We start from the raw sequence: 15288 nt of genomic DNA, 5'->3' as shown, positions 1-15288 counted from the left end.
CCAGCCTTCAGATTTTTCAAATATCAAAATCTATAGCACTGCTTCTTTTTTTTTTTCAGACAGTCTCACTCTGTCGCCGAGGCTGAAGTGCAGTGGTGCAATCTCAGCTCACTGCAGCCTCCACCTCCCAGGTTCAAGTGATCCTCCTGCATCAGCCACCCAAGTAGCTGGGATTACAATCTCAGCTCACTGCAACCTCCACCTCCCAGGTTCAAGTGACCCTCCTGCCTCAGCCACCCAAGTAGCTGGGATTACAGGCATGCACCACCATGCCCAGCTAATTTTTGTATTTTTAGTAGAGACAGGGTTTCGCCATGTTTGCCAAGCTGGTTTTGAACTCCCTGTGACTTCAAGTGATCTGCCTGCCTTGGCCTGTCAGAATGCTGGGATTACAGGCATGAGCCACCACTTATGGCACTGCCTCTTCTGTTTATTTATTTATTGAGACTGAGTCTCACTCTGTCGCCCAGGCAGGAGTGCAGTGGCGCGATCTCGGCTCACTGCAAACACTGCCTCCTGGGTTCAAGCGATTCTCGTGCTTCAGCCTCCCAAGTAGCTGGGATTACAGGTGCCCGCTACCACACCCAGCTAATTTTTGTATTTTTAGTAGAGATGGGGTTTCACCATGTTGGCCAGGCTGGTCTCGAACTCCTGACCTCAGATGATCTGCCTGCCTTGGCCTCCCAAAGTGCTAGAATTACAGGTGTGAGCCACCACGCCTGGCAGCACTGCCTCTTCTAAATCTACATCATCATCATCATCATCATCATCATCTATAGAGGATTTCAGCATATCTTCTAGTTCCTTGTTAGTAAGGGTTTCTTCTTTGCTCTTCTGTGTGTTCCTCAACATTGTCTTCACTCGTGTCAGAGATAGCCTTCCCCACCAACTTTCCTTACAACATTTAAGATATTTCTGACTATCATATCAATAGTGCAGAAGCACCTGAAATCATTGACTTCCTTACTCCATAATGGCTTCCAACACACTTTGGCTGTCTTGAGCTGTAGGGCATCTACAGCCTCCACAATAAGCACAATCGTTTCTGCAGTTGGGAAGCTCTTCCATAAATCCTGTATGATATGGTGACAATCATAAATCAAGACAGCATAAATCCTTCCAAAAGTCCAGTGGGTGTAAGACACCTTGAGGCACTTGATGCTTTGATCAAGTAGTTGTAGCAGTGATGTAGTTTTAGGAGGCAGGAACATCACTTCCCCATTTTTATCAGCATAACAGAGAGATGAGAGATGCCAGGAGCGTTGTCAGTTATGAGGAGGGCCTTGAGTGGCAGCCCCTTCTTTTCAAGGTATTCATTCACATCAGGAATGAAGCAGTGGTAGAACCAAGTCTTTGTGTGTTTTTGTCAGGACACGGGCAAGCAAGTTTTGCTTTTGTTTTCAAGGACCCAGGGATTGTTTACTTAGTAGAGGAGGCTTTGTTTGATCTTATGACCTGCTGCATTGCCACGTAGCACCAGAGTAAGGCAATCTTTCTGACCTGCTGCATTGCCACGTAGCACCAGAGTAAGGCAATCTTTCCAAGTCATGAACCCCAAGGCTTTCTTTGTACTCTTGTGATGAAGGTACCATTGGGCATCCTCTTCCAGAACATGCCTGATTCATTACAATGGAGGATTTGCTCTGGAAGTTAGCCTCTTTTTTTTTTTTTAAATGAGTTTCATGAGCTTTTCTAGGAATGCTGATGTTTCCTTTGCATCAGCCAAGGCCAATTCTCCCATGTTCTTCAAGTTCTTGAAGCTCTAATGCATCGTGTAGCTAGCTAAGCCAGACCTTGCTGGCCTGAAACTCCTTCCTGTAGATTTTTTTTTTTTTTGAGATGGAGTTTTGCTCTTGTTGCCCAGGCTGGAGGGCAATGGCGCTATCTTGGCTCACCACAATCTCTGCCTCCCAGGTTCAAGTGATTTCTCCTTCCTCAGCCTCCCGAGTAGCTGGGATTACAGGCATGCGCCACCATGCCTGGCTAATTTTGTATTTTTAGTAGAGACAGGGTTTCTCCATGTTGGTCAGGTTGGTCTCAAACCCCGGTGATCCTCCTGCCTTGGCCTCCCAAAGTGCTGGGATTACAGGTGTGAGCCACCGTGCCCAGCCAAGGTAAATTCTATCTTATGTGAATTTTGGCACCATGAGAAAATGGCGGGGGGGAAGCCACAGAAGTGGGCCGGGCGCAGTGGCTCACGCCTGTAATCCCAGCACTTTGGGAGGCCGAGGCAGGCGGATCACGAGGTCAGGAGATCGAGACCATCCTGGCTAACGTGGTGAAACCCCGTCTCTACTAAAAGAATACAAAAAATTAGCCGGGCGTGGTGGCTGGCGCCTGTAGTCCCAGCTACTCAGGAGGCTGAGGCAGGAGAATGGTGTGAACCCAGGAGGCGGAGCTTGCAGTGAGCCGAGATCCTGCCACTGCACTCCAGCCTGGGCAACAGGAGCGAGACTCCGTCTCAAAAAAAAAAAAAAAAAAGCCACAGAAGTGCAAAGACTCCCTTGGACCATGAACTTACCAAGCCGCGCTGGGCCACATTCCTCCTTGTCTGCAGCACTAAGTTTGTTCATTTTCCTGTGTTCATGGAAGACCTGTTCCTACGCAGTCCCTGTTTGTCTCAGGCAACCTTTAGATTTGATCCCAGGCTTAGGTCAGCTACTGCCACGCATCTTTGTTCCCAATCTGAACCATACTCACTTTGGACCCATGTGGTATGCTAACACCTTCCTGTTTATTTGAAGGGGTAATATTAATTTCCACTTCCCAACATTCATAAACATAATTGAGGCCAGGCGCGGTGGCCCACGCTGTAATCCCAACACTTTGGGAGGCCAAGCTGGGTGGATCTCTTGAGTTCATGAGTTCGAGACCAGCCTGGGCAACGTGGTGAAAGCCTGTTTCTACCAAAAAAAAAAAAAAAAAAAAGGCCGGACGCAGTGGCTCACGCCTGTAATCCCAGCACTTTGTGAGGCTGAGGTGGGCAGATCACGAGGTCAGGAGTTCGAGACCAGCCTGGCCAACATGGTGAAACCCTGTCTTTACTAAAAATCCAAAAATTAGCCAGGTGTGGTGGCGGGTGCCTGTAATCCCAGCTACTCGGGAGGCTGAGGCAGGAGAATCCCTTGAACCCGGGAGGTGGAGCTTGCAGTGAGCTGAGATCTCGCCACTGCACTCCAGTCTGGGTGACAGAGTGAGACTCTGTCTTAAAAAAAAAAAAAAAAAAAAAAAGGCCAGGCGTGGTGTCTCACGCCTGTAATCCCAGCACTTTGGGAGGCCGGGAGGCCAAGGTGGGCAGATCATGAGGTCAGGAGATCGAGACCATCCTGGCCAACACGGTGAAACCCCGTCTCTACTAAAAAAAAAATACAAAAAGTTAGCTTCTTTTCAGAGAAAACACCAAATGGCGGATGACGCCGGTGCAGCGGGGGGGGGGCGGGGGGCGGGGCCCGGAGGCCCTGGTAGCCCTGGGATGGGGAACCGCGGTGGCTTCCGCGGAGGTTTCGGCAGTGGCATCCGGGGCCGGGGCCGCGGAGCTCTGAGAGGCAAGGCCGAGGATAAGGAGTGGATGCCCGTTACCAAGCTGGGCTGCCTGGTCAAGGACATGAAGATCTAGTCCCTGGAGACCTATATTTTCTCCCTGCCCATTAAGGAATCAGAGATCATTGACTTTTTCCTGGGGGCCTCTCTCAAGGATGAGATTTTGAAGATTATGCCAGTGCAGAAGCAGACCCGTGCCGGCCAGCGCACCAAGTTCAAGCCGTTTGTTGCTATCGGGGACTACAATGGCCACGTCGGTCTGGGTGTTAAATGCTCCAAGGAGGTGGCCACCGCCATCCGTGGGGCCATCATCCTGGCCAAGCTCTCCATTGTCCCCGTGCGCAGAGGCTACTCGGGGAACAAGATCGGCAAGCCCCACACCGTCCCTTGCAAGGTGACAGGCCGCTGCGGCTCTGTGCTGGTGCGCCTCATCCCTGCACCCAGGGGCACTGGCATCGTCCCCGCACCTGTGCCTAAGAAGCTGCTCATGATGGCTGGTATCGATGACTGCTACACCTCAGCCCGGGGCTGCACTGCCACCCTGGGCAACTTCGCCAAGGCCACCTTTGATGACATTTCTAAGACCTACAGCTACCTGACCCCTGACGTCTGGAAGGAGACTGTATTTACAAAGTCTCCCTATCAGGAATTCACTGACCACCTCGTCAAGACCCACACCAGAGTCTCCGTGCAGCGGACTCAGGCTCCAGCTGTGGCTACAACGTAGGGTTTTTATACAAGAAAAATAAAGTGAATTAAGCGTGAAAAAAAAAAAAAAAGCCGGATGTGGTGGTGGGCGCCTGTAGTCCCAGCTACTTGGGAGGCTGAGGCAGCAGAATGGCGTGAACCCGGGAGGCAGAGCTTGCAGTGAGCTGAGATCGTGCCACTGCACTCCAGCCTGGGCGACAGAGCGAGACTCTGTCTCAAAGAAAAAAAAAAAAGCGGGGCGTGGTGGCGCATGCCTGTGGTCCCAGCTGCTCAGGACGCTAAGGCATGAGAATCACTTGAGCCCAGGAGGCGGAGGCTGCAGTGAGCTGAGATTGTTTCACTGCACTCCAGCCTGGGTGAGAGAGTGAGACCCTGTTTCAAAAACAAACAAACAACAACAACAACAAAAAACAAAAACAACACATAATTGAGCCACTAAAAAGTTTTGTTCCTGAGTAAATCTTCCAAAATATGAGAAAAAGTTAAGTAGCACAAACTAAAAATAATAAAGTGGAAAAGATCTCCCTAATAATAGAAAATTGAGAAAATGCAATGCAGAAAAAGAGATGATTAACCTCTAATTCTTACCTGTGTTAGAGGTTGAAGAAGTGGATAGAAAGAGATCATGACATGCCAAGAATTTCCTGATTTTAGTAGTAGAGTCAAGGTTGAATTGGAAATATGTGATATAACATGGAAATTTCCACGTTAGATGAATGAGGGAAATTGTCTCCCCATATGTTGTGGAATGAATGTACCTGTGTTAGAGGTTTTACCTGTGTTAGAGGTTAGAAGGAATGAATGTAGAGTCAATTTTTTGTTTGTTTGTTTTTGAAACGGAGTTTAACTCTTGTTGCCCAGGCTGGAGTGCAGTGGTGTGGTCTCAGCTCACTGCAACCTCTGCCTCCCGGGTTCAAGCATTTCTCCTGCCTCAGCCTCCTGAGTAGCTGGGATTACAGGCGTGTGCCACCACGCCCAGCTAATTTTTGTAGTTTTTTAGTAGAGACAGGGTTTCACCATGTTGGCTAAGCTGGTCTCAAACTCCTGACCTCAGATGATCCGCACACCTTGGCCTCCCAAAGTACTGGGATTACAGGCGTGAGCCACCGCACCTGGCCCGAGTCAACTTTTATTAAGGAAGCACAGTAAATTCTGCCTTCACCCAGTATATCTTTCCAATGTAGGATGATTTATTTTTCATTACATTTGTTCTAAGATTTTGTAGTGATTACTCTAGTGTTTGTCATGTAAATGTTGGTTTATCAAAATCAGGCTCAGTTCTCCAGTAATATGTGGTTAAATTTCAGTGATGTACACGTATATTTATCCTCTATAGCTCTATTATATTTTTGCCTTTCTGGGGTACTTTGTTGCATATGTAACAACTCAGTGTTCCACATTCAACAATATATTCTTATAATTATTACTTTTCCATCAGTAGTCATTTAGTTCCGTTTTTATGGTGTTATTTATAAATATAATACATGTATGTTATATTTTTCTATGTCGTGGGCCTAACAATCCATTACTACTTATTATTTTACACAATTGCCTTGTAAATCCATAACAAGGAGAAAGGTGAAGAAGCACATATTCGGTTTGTCTTTTCCACTTATATAGTCTTGGCATGGTGCTCTCTGCTTTTTCCTGTGGATTTTGACAGACTCAATAATTTTTTTTTTGTTTTTTTGAGATGTAGTCTTCCTCTATCGTCCCAGGCTGGAGTGCAGTGGCTCTATCTTGGCCACGGCAACCTCCACCTCCCGGGTTCAAATGATTGTTCTGCCTCAGCCCTGCAAGTAGCTGGGACTACAGGCGTGTGCCACCACACCCAGCTAATTTTTGTATTTTTTTTTTTGTAGAGACAGGGTTTTGCCATGTTTGCCAGGCTGCTCTCAAACTCCTGACCTCTGGTGATCCGCCAGCCTCGGCCTCCCAAAGTACTGAGATTACAGACGTGAGCCACCGCACCTGGCAACTTTGGTCTTGTAGGGCTAGTGTGCCAGGAAAAATTCTCTCAATGTTCATATTTTTAAGCCTAGGAAAATATTTGTTTTGTCTTTCATTTTGAACATGAACATTGTTGGATTTTGGTTAAAGTGTGTTTTGGAGCAGAGCATGATGAGGGACTGGGTGAGGGGCTTCCCAGTGAAAGGAGGAACGGAACCTACCAAAAGCAAATATGTCTATTTCACTCCAGTCACTTATTACAATAGCCTTTATTACTTAATATCAAAAAAAGCAATGATCAATATGTTGAAAGGGACAGAAGAAGCAAATATGATGTTTGACTATAATAGCATTCGTTGCCTGGGAAAGTAAAGACAAAACAACTGGAAAACTATTAACACTGTTGGCCAGGTGTGGTGGCTCATGCCTGTCATCCCAGCACTTTGGGAGGCTGAGATGGATGGATTGCTTGAGCCCAGGAGTTTGAGACCAGCCTGGGCAACATGGCGAAACCTCATCTCTACAAAAAATACAAAAAATTACCCAGGCCTGGTGGTGTGTTCCTGTAGTCCCAGCTACTCAGGAGGCTGAGATGGGAGGATTGCTTGAGCCTGGGAAGTCAATGCTGCAGTGAGCCAAGACTGCACCACTGCACTCTAGCCTGAGTGACAGAGTGAGACCCTGTCTAAAACAAAACAAAACAAAACCCCAAAACTATTAACAGTGTTAATGGATTCAATTTCCTGCTTAGAGATGAAACATATACTGTATTCACAGTAATATACACTATTGAATTAAAATCATATAACTTTCCAAGGACTAGGACTAATTCCATGTGCAGTATCTATCTGCAGACAACTTTAAGAGTTTCCTAATGGGCCAGGCACGGTGGCTAATGCCTGTAATCTCAGCACTTTGGGAGGCCAAAGTGGGTAGATCACGAGGTCAGGAGTTCGAGACCAGCCTGGCCAACATGGTGAAACCCCATCTCTACTAAAAATACAAAAATTAGCTGGGCGGAGTAGTGGGTGCCTATACTCGGGAGGTTACTCGGGAGGCTGAGGCAGGAGAATTGCTTGAACCCAGGAGGCGGAGGTTGTAGTGAGCCGAGATAGTGCCACTGCACTCTAGCCTGGGTGACACAGCAAGGCTCCTTCTCAAAAAAAAAAAAAAAAAAAAAAAAGAAAAAGAGTTTCCTAATGAAATGACTTAAATGTCACCTCCATGAACGTATATGTACAAACTTTGGTGGATTGAAGTTTCTTCATCCCAACCCCTGCTGTCTAGAAATGCTATAAATGTAAGTAATTTAGGAAAATCTGATTAAAATTAAGACATGTGTAATGCTCCAGATAATTTGCAATAGGAAAGAAATGAAAATGTATAACTCTGTTCTCTTTCTCTTTACCAGTGCCTCATTCTTAACATGAATCTACACTATGAATTCCTACTTCTTACTTTCATACAAAAATTGATGTGAGATATTTTTGCAAGTTTTCTTCACATAAAAGTTCATAAGTTGAATAGTGTTTTCTTAATAGAAGCAATTAATAAAATTTTTCTTTCCATTTTGCATTCTCTGGGATTCTTGAGTTGCTTGAAGTATATTTCTTTCTTTCTTTTTTTTTTTCTTGAGACAGAGTCTCACTCTGTCACCCAGGCTGGAGTGCAGTGGCGAGATCTCAGCTCACTGAAACCTCTGCCTCCGGGGTTCAAGCGATTCTCCTGCCTCAGCCTCCTGAGTAGCTGGGATTACAAGTGCCCGCCACCATGCCCAGCTAATTTTTGTATTTTTAGTAGAGACAAAATTTCACCATGTTGGCCAGACTGGTCTTAAACTCATGACCTCAGGTGATCCACCCGCTTCAGCCTCCCAAACTGTTGGGATTACAGGCATGAGCCACCGTGCCCAGCATTGAAGTGTATTTCTAATAGACACGTAGGTTTAATTGCCTCTTCTTTTATTTTCTGTTTAGAGATAGGGTCTCATTTTGTCTCACCAGGATAGAGTACAGTGGCATGATCATAGCTCACTGTAACCTTGAACCTGGGCTCAGGGCATCCTCTTGCCTCAGCCTCCCAAGTAACTGGAACTAGAGGCACACCCTGCCATACCTTGCTAATATGTATATACATATATATATACACACACACACACACACATATATATAAGTATATATATACACACGTATATGTACGTATATACATACACATACGTATATATACGTATATATACACATACGTATATATACGTATATATACACATACGTATATATACGTATATATACACACATACGTATATATGTGTATATATATACACACATACGTATATATGTGTATATATATACACACATACGTATATACATGTGTATATATACACACATACGTATATACGTGTGTATATATATACACATACGTATATATATGTGTGTGTATATATACACATATGTATATATATGTGTGTGTATATATACACATACGTATATATATATATATATATGTTTTTTTTTTTAGAGATGGGAGTCTCACTTTGTTGCCCAGGCTGGCCTCTAGCTCCTGGCCTCAAGCGATCCTCCAACCTAAGCCTCTGAAAGTGCTGGGATTGCAAGTGTGAGCCACTGTGCACAGAAATATGTTTAATTCTTAGATGGTTTTAAAATTGCTGTATAACTAAAGAGCTTATGAAACATGACATTTTGGTATTTGTTGTGACTTTACCACTGGCCTCTTGGAGCAAAGAAAACCCTTCTTCTCTATCACTTTCAGCCCATCCCCGAGCAGTATGGGCTGGCTGACAAGGAGGACCCACATACTTTTGCTGCCTGCTGGTGCACACACTTCCCTGAATCTCAGACTGAGCACATTGGTTGCCATGTGCAAGCGCTACAGCCTCATTGCTGACCACACATGCATCCTCCTGATGTGCAAGCGCTACAGCCACATTGCTGACCACACATGCATCCTCCTGATCAGTTCCCGTGAGTGGCCATTCCTGCACTTCAAGAACAGTGGGCCAGGACATAGCAGTGCTGGGAAGGCGGCCTCGCCCTCGCCACATCGTCTTCTTAAGGATGTCTCACTTGTCTCCTCTCCCAGTTCCAGCCCCAGCCCCTTACTGCCCCCGCCTGAGATGTTCTGTTAATTCAAATACCCTAGTGGTGAGGAATATGCAATACCCTTATGGCTGGGTCAGGTTAAGGGGGAAACTTGTAAGACGCACTTCTGAAATTTCACAGGGAACTATGGATCTTCAAATTCAGCTTCTGGTTCAGCAGGTTAGGGACAGAGTGTGAGAGTCTGCATTTCTAACTTGCTCCCACATGTCATTGTGTTGGTCCATGGAACATAGTTAGAGCGCTGAGGTAATAAAAGATGTGGTTAGATAGGCAGTAAAATTACACTTTTATAGGATAAAAATTACACTTTTAAAGATAGGTTACACTTTTATAGTTTTTTTTTTTTTTTTTTTTTTTTTTTTTTTTTTGAGACAGAGTCTCACTCTGTCGTCCAGGCTGGAGTGCAATGGCACGATCTCGGCTCACTGCAACCTCCGCCTCCCAGGTTCACGTGATTCTCCTGCTTCAGCTTCCCGAGTAGCTGGGACTACAGGTGTCTGCCACCATGCCCGGCTCATTTTTGTATTTTTAGTAGAGACAGGGTTTTACCATATTGGCCAGGCTGGTCTCAAACTCCTGACCTTGTGATCCACCCACCTCGGCCTCCTAAAGTGCTGGGATTATAGGCTTGAGCCATCACGCCCGGCCTTTTATAGGATTTTGAGCAGAGAAGTGATGTTTGGTTTGTGTTTGAAGAAGCTTACTCCTGCTGGTGGGCAGAGAATAGATGGTAGAAGGGACCTGGGAGACCAGCTTAAAAGCCATAGTTGTAGTTTGAAGAGAGGCTGTGCTGGCATGGGTTTGGGTAATGTTAGTGGATATCGACAGAAGATTGTGTATTGAGAAGTCTAGTTATGAACCCAAGCTGTGTTTTTGGAGCCGGGTTCCAGGGTGCGGAAAGGCCCCATCAATCCCACTGTTTAGCAGTTCTGGACATAAACAAAGGGTCAGTGGTGATCATCTTCAGCGCAGTAGAGAAGAGTGTGTGGCTCTAAAATATGATGGTAGAGAGGGTTCTCACACTAGTCTGAGAGGTTAAGGGAGGCTTCCCCAGTGAGACTAATTCTCAAAGCCTGAAGGTGGCCGGGCGCAGTGGCTCACGCCTGTAATTCCAACACTTTTGGAGGCTGAGGTGGGCTGATCACTTGAGGTCAGGAATTCCAGACTAGACCAACCTGGCCAACATGGTGAAACCCTGTATTTAATAAAAAATACAAAAATTCCCCAGGTATGGTGGCACATGCTTGTAATCCCAGCTACATGGGAGGCTGAGGCAGGAGAATTGCTTGAATCTGGGAGGCAGAGGTTGCAGTGAGCCAAGATCACGCCACTGGACTCCAGCCTGGGTGACAGAGCGAGACTCGTCTCAAAAAAAAAAAAATTCCTGAAGGTTGACTAGGAGTTACACAGGCAGGGGCAGCTCCCGTAGGATTTCTGATGGAGTGAAGGAGAGAAGAAAGGCAAGGGTGAGTCCTGTTTTCAGATCCCCTGGGTGCTGCCCCTCGCTCAGAGGAGCAAGGCAGGGGAGATGATTGGAGGGGAAATAAAGGGTTATGTTTTGTAATCACTCGTGGCATGTTTGAGTCAAACAAGCGAAGTGTTGACCAGGGTATTGGATCTGGAGCCTGAGAGAAAGATCTAAATGAAATTTGGAGAACATTATCATATGGATGCTATTTGATGCCTTGGGTCCAGCAGAGGCCACCTTATTTCAGGGTAAGGGGCAAAGTATAGCAGAAGACAAGTGCTCAGGAGGAGACCAATGGCTGTCCACCTCTGAGGTTAGCAGGAGGAGCAGCCTGCAAGAGACTGGGCAGGCCAGTGACTTAGGAGGAGAATGAATTGGGTGTCCCTTTCTGGAATCCTCTAGGAGAAGGTATTTCAAGATGGGAGAGTGGTCACCTATGTCACAGGCCACAGAGAGTTTGAATGAAACAAAACTGGATTGCTGGGTGCAGTGGCTCACGCCTGTAATCCCAGCACTTTGTGAGGCCGAGGCGGGCGGATCACTTGTGGTCAGGAGTTCAAAACCAGCCTGGCCAACATGGTGAAACCCCATCTCTACTAAAATATACAAAAATTAGCCAGGTGTGGTGGCAGGCGACTTAATCCCAGTTACTTGGGAGGCAGAGGCAGGGGAATCGTTTGAACCCAGGAGGCAGAGGTTGCAGTGAGCCAAGATCGAGCCATTGCACTCAAACCTGGGGGATAAGAGTGAGACTTCTCTCAAAAAAAAAAAAAGCAGAAAAAAAAAAACCAGATCAACGGCAGCTTTTGGCAAGCATTTGATCACTTTAGGCCTTGATAAGAGCTGATTCTTTATTCAGGGGAATAACTTGTATTGAAATGTATTTCAGGCTGGGCACGGTGCCTCACACCTGTAGTCCCAGCACTGGGAGGTTGAGGCAGGCAGATCACTTGAGGCCAGGAGTTTGAGACCAGCCTGGCCAATGTGGCAAAACCTCATCTCTTCTAAAAATACAAAAAATTAGCTGGCGTGGTGGCATGTGCCTGTAATCCCAGCTACTCAAGAGGCTGGGAATCTCTTGAACCCAGGAGGCAGAGGGTGCAATGAGCTGAGATCGCACCGCTACACACCAGCCTGGGCAACACAGCAAGACTCTGTCTCAAAAAGAAAAAAGAAAAGTCAAGAAGTGTATTTCAAATAGATCTTCAAGATGTTGCCTATGGCAGGGGTCCCTAACCCCTGGGCAACGGATCGGTAACAGCTCCTATTAGGAACTGGGCCACTCACGTTACTGCCTGAACCCTGCCTCCTGTCAGATCAGCAGTAGCATTAGATTCTCATAGGAGCATGAACCCTGTTGTGAACTGTGCATGTGAGGGATTTAGGTTGCACGCCCCATATGAGAATCTAATGCCTGATGATCTGTCAGTGTCTCCCTCCAGATGAGACCATCTAGGTGTAGGAAAACAAGCTCAGGGCTCTCACTGATTCTACATTATGGTGAGTTGTATAATTATTTCATTATATATTACAATGTAATAATAATAGAAATAAAGCGTACAATAGATTTAATGCACCTGAATCCTCCCAAAACCGCACCCTTCCCCCACAGTCTGTGGAAAAGTTGTCTTCCATGAAACCGGTCCCTGGTACCAAAAAGGTTGGGGACCACTGTCCTAGGGGGCAGTGATACCCTTGGAGCTGCCAAGTTTAACCACTGGATTTCTTTTCTAGTTTCACAGAGGAATCACCATTACTGACTTTTTTTCATCATGGTAATGTGAACATCTATTTTTGTCTGAAAGTTTTTATATGTATTTAAATCAACACAGTAATTGATGACTTAATTGCTGCAGTTTGTAAAAATATACAAAGTCTTTAAGTGAACCCCTGACACCCACTTAGTTTGACACACTACACCCCCTTCTTTTTCTTTTTTTCTTTTTGAGATGGAGTCTTGCTCCGTCACTCAGGCTTGAGTGCCATGGCGCGATCTCGGCTCACTGCAACCTCTGCCTCCTGGGTTCAAGCGATTCTCCTGCCTCAGCCTCCCAAGTAGCTGGGATTACAGGTATGCACCACTGAGCCTGGCAAATTTTTGTATTTTTAGTAGAGATGGGGTTTCTCCATGTTGGCCAGGCTGGTCTTGAACTCCTAACCTCGTGATCCGCCTGCCTTGGCTTCCCAAAGTGCTGGGATTATAGGCATGAGCCACCACACCCGGCCTGAGACGGAGTCTCACTCTGTCGCCAGGCTGGAGTGCAATGGCGCAATCTCGGCTCACTGCAGCCTCTGCCTCCCGGGTTCAAGCAATTCTCCTGCCTTAGCCTCCCGAGTAGCTGGGACTACAGGCATGCCCCACCACACCCAGGTAATTTTTGTATTTTTAATAGAGATGGGGTTTCACCATGTCTTGATCTCTTGATCTCGTGATCCACCCACCTTGGCCTCCCAAAGTGCTGGGATTACAGGGGTGAGCCACGGCGCCTGGCCCTACACCCTCCTTTTTTTTTTTTTTTTTTTTCCGAGATGGAGTCTCGCTCTGTTGCCCAGGCTGGAGTGTGGTGGCGCCATCTTGGCTTACTGCAAGCTCCGCTTCCTGGGTTCATGCCATTCTCCTGCCTCAGCCTCCCGAGTAGCTGGGACTACAGGTGCCTGCCACCACGCCCGGCTAATTTTTTGTATTTTTAGTAGAGACAGAGTTTCACCATGTCAGCCAGGATGGTCTCGATCTCCTGACCTCGTGATCCGCCCACCTTGGCCTCCCAAAGTGCTTGGATTACAGGCATGAGCCACCGCGCCCAGCCCGCTACACCCTCTTTTAGTGCCTATCTGCAAACAACAAAATATGACATTATTCCAGGAGCAGTTAATGTGAGGAGTGAGGAGTGGAGCATCTTACAGAGCAGTAGTTTATTTTTCAGGGAAGGAACAACGCCCTGTGATCTTAGACTCTGTGTGTGTGTGTGTGTGTGTGTGTGTGTGTGTGTGTGTGTCTGTGTGTAGTTCTCTAAGGAAATAGTATCATTTATTCATTAGTTATACTCAGACATCATTTTTTATTTCTTATTTTCCTAACATGCCCACATGTCGCAGCAGAAAATATTACAGTTTTTACAAGTTGACTAAAGATTTTGTTTCATCTAATGACATCTGATGTTTGGCTCCTTTCTTCTTAGCAGTGGGTTCCGGCTTCCAGTTCATAATGCTTTTATATCTGGTACTTACACTTCATAAAAATATGGGGAAATCTTCATGTTTTCAAATTAAAAGTCAGATGTCTTATCTTTTGATTGAAGAGTTTAACGCATTAACATTTAAAGTAATTTCTGATAAGGAGGATCTTCCGGCATTCTGCTGTTTGTTTTCTGTATTGCTTATAGCTTTTTTGTCCCTCATTTCCTGTATTACTGTGTTCTTTTGCTTTTAGTTGCTTTTTGTAGTGAAACATTTAAATTTCCTTCTCATTTTGTTTTGTGTGTATGCTCTTGCTCTATTGTTTATAATTGCCATGGAGATTACATTTACTATCCTAAAGTTACAACACTCTAAATTGATGCCAATTTAACTTCAATAACATACCAAAATGCTACACCATTATAGGTTCATTCACACCCCTTTTAAGTTGATGTCATAAATTTGCATCCTTCTACTTTGTGTGTCAAAAAAAGGATATTTTTAATGCATTCGTCCCTTTTTTATTTTTTTGAGATGGAGTCCTGCTCTGTCACCCAGACTGGAATGCAGTGGTGCGATCTTGGCTCACTGCCACCTCCGCCTCCCAGGTTCAAGCAATTCTTCTGCCTCAGCCTCCCAAGGAGCTGGGATTACAGGCGCCTGCCACCATGCCCAGCTAATTTTTGTATTTTTAGTACAGACAGGGTTTCACCATATTGGTCAGGCTGGTCTCGAACTCGTGACCTCAGGTGATCCACCTGCCTCGGTCTCCCAAAGTGCTGGGATTACAGGTGTGAGCTACCACGCCCGGCCATGTCTCTTAAACTATATAAAAAATATGGAGTTCCAAGTCCAACTTACAATAATACTAGCTTTTAGACAAATATATTTTATATACATTAGGCTCTTAAATTATGTAGAAAACAAAACCTGAAGTTCAAAATTATTGTACAATAATATTAGCTTTTATCATTGTCCATGTATTTGTTTTTACTGAGATCTTTATTTTCACATAAGGCCTCCCAATACCATCTAGTGTACTTCAGTTTCAACCTCCAGGGCACCCTTTGCATTTCATGCAGAACACCTCTAATGATTGAAAAAACAAAACAAAATAAAAAAACAACCAAAAAAAACTACTTCAGTTTTTGTTTATGTGAGAATTTCTTAATTTCTTCCTGTTTTTTTTTTTTTCTGAAATGGAGTCTCCCTTTGTCGCCCAGGCTGAATGAAGTACAGTGGCATGATCTCGGCTCACAGAAACCCCTGCCTCCCAGGTTCAAGCGATTCTCTTGCCTCAGCCCCCTGAGTAGCTGAGAATACAGGTGT

At 45.6% G+C, this 15288-nt stretch overlaps 1 pseudogene; it reads left to right on the top strand.

The window, feature by feature from the left end:
* The first annotated feature begins 3388 nt into the window (after positions 1-3388).
* On the top strand, positions 3389-7771 carry LOC129020157 (small ribosomal subunit protein uS5-like; annotated as a pseudogene).
* Positions 7772-15288: the final 7517 nt, after the last annotated feature.

This window comes from Pongo pygmaeus, chromosome 20 (genome assembly GCF_028885625.2).
Source record: "Pongo pygmaeus isolate AG05252 chromosome 20, NHGRI_mPonPyg2-v2.0_pri, whole genome shotgun sequence".
NCBI lineage: Eukaryota > Metazoa > Chordata > Mammalia > Primates > Hominidae > Pongo > Pongo pygmaeus.
This window is presented reverse-complemented; position numbering and strand designations above follow the sequence as displayed.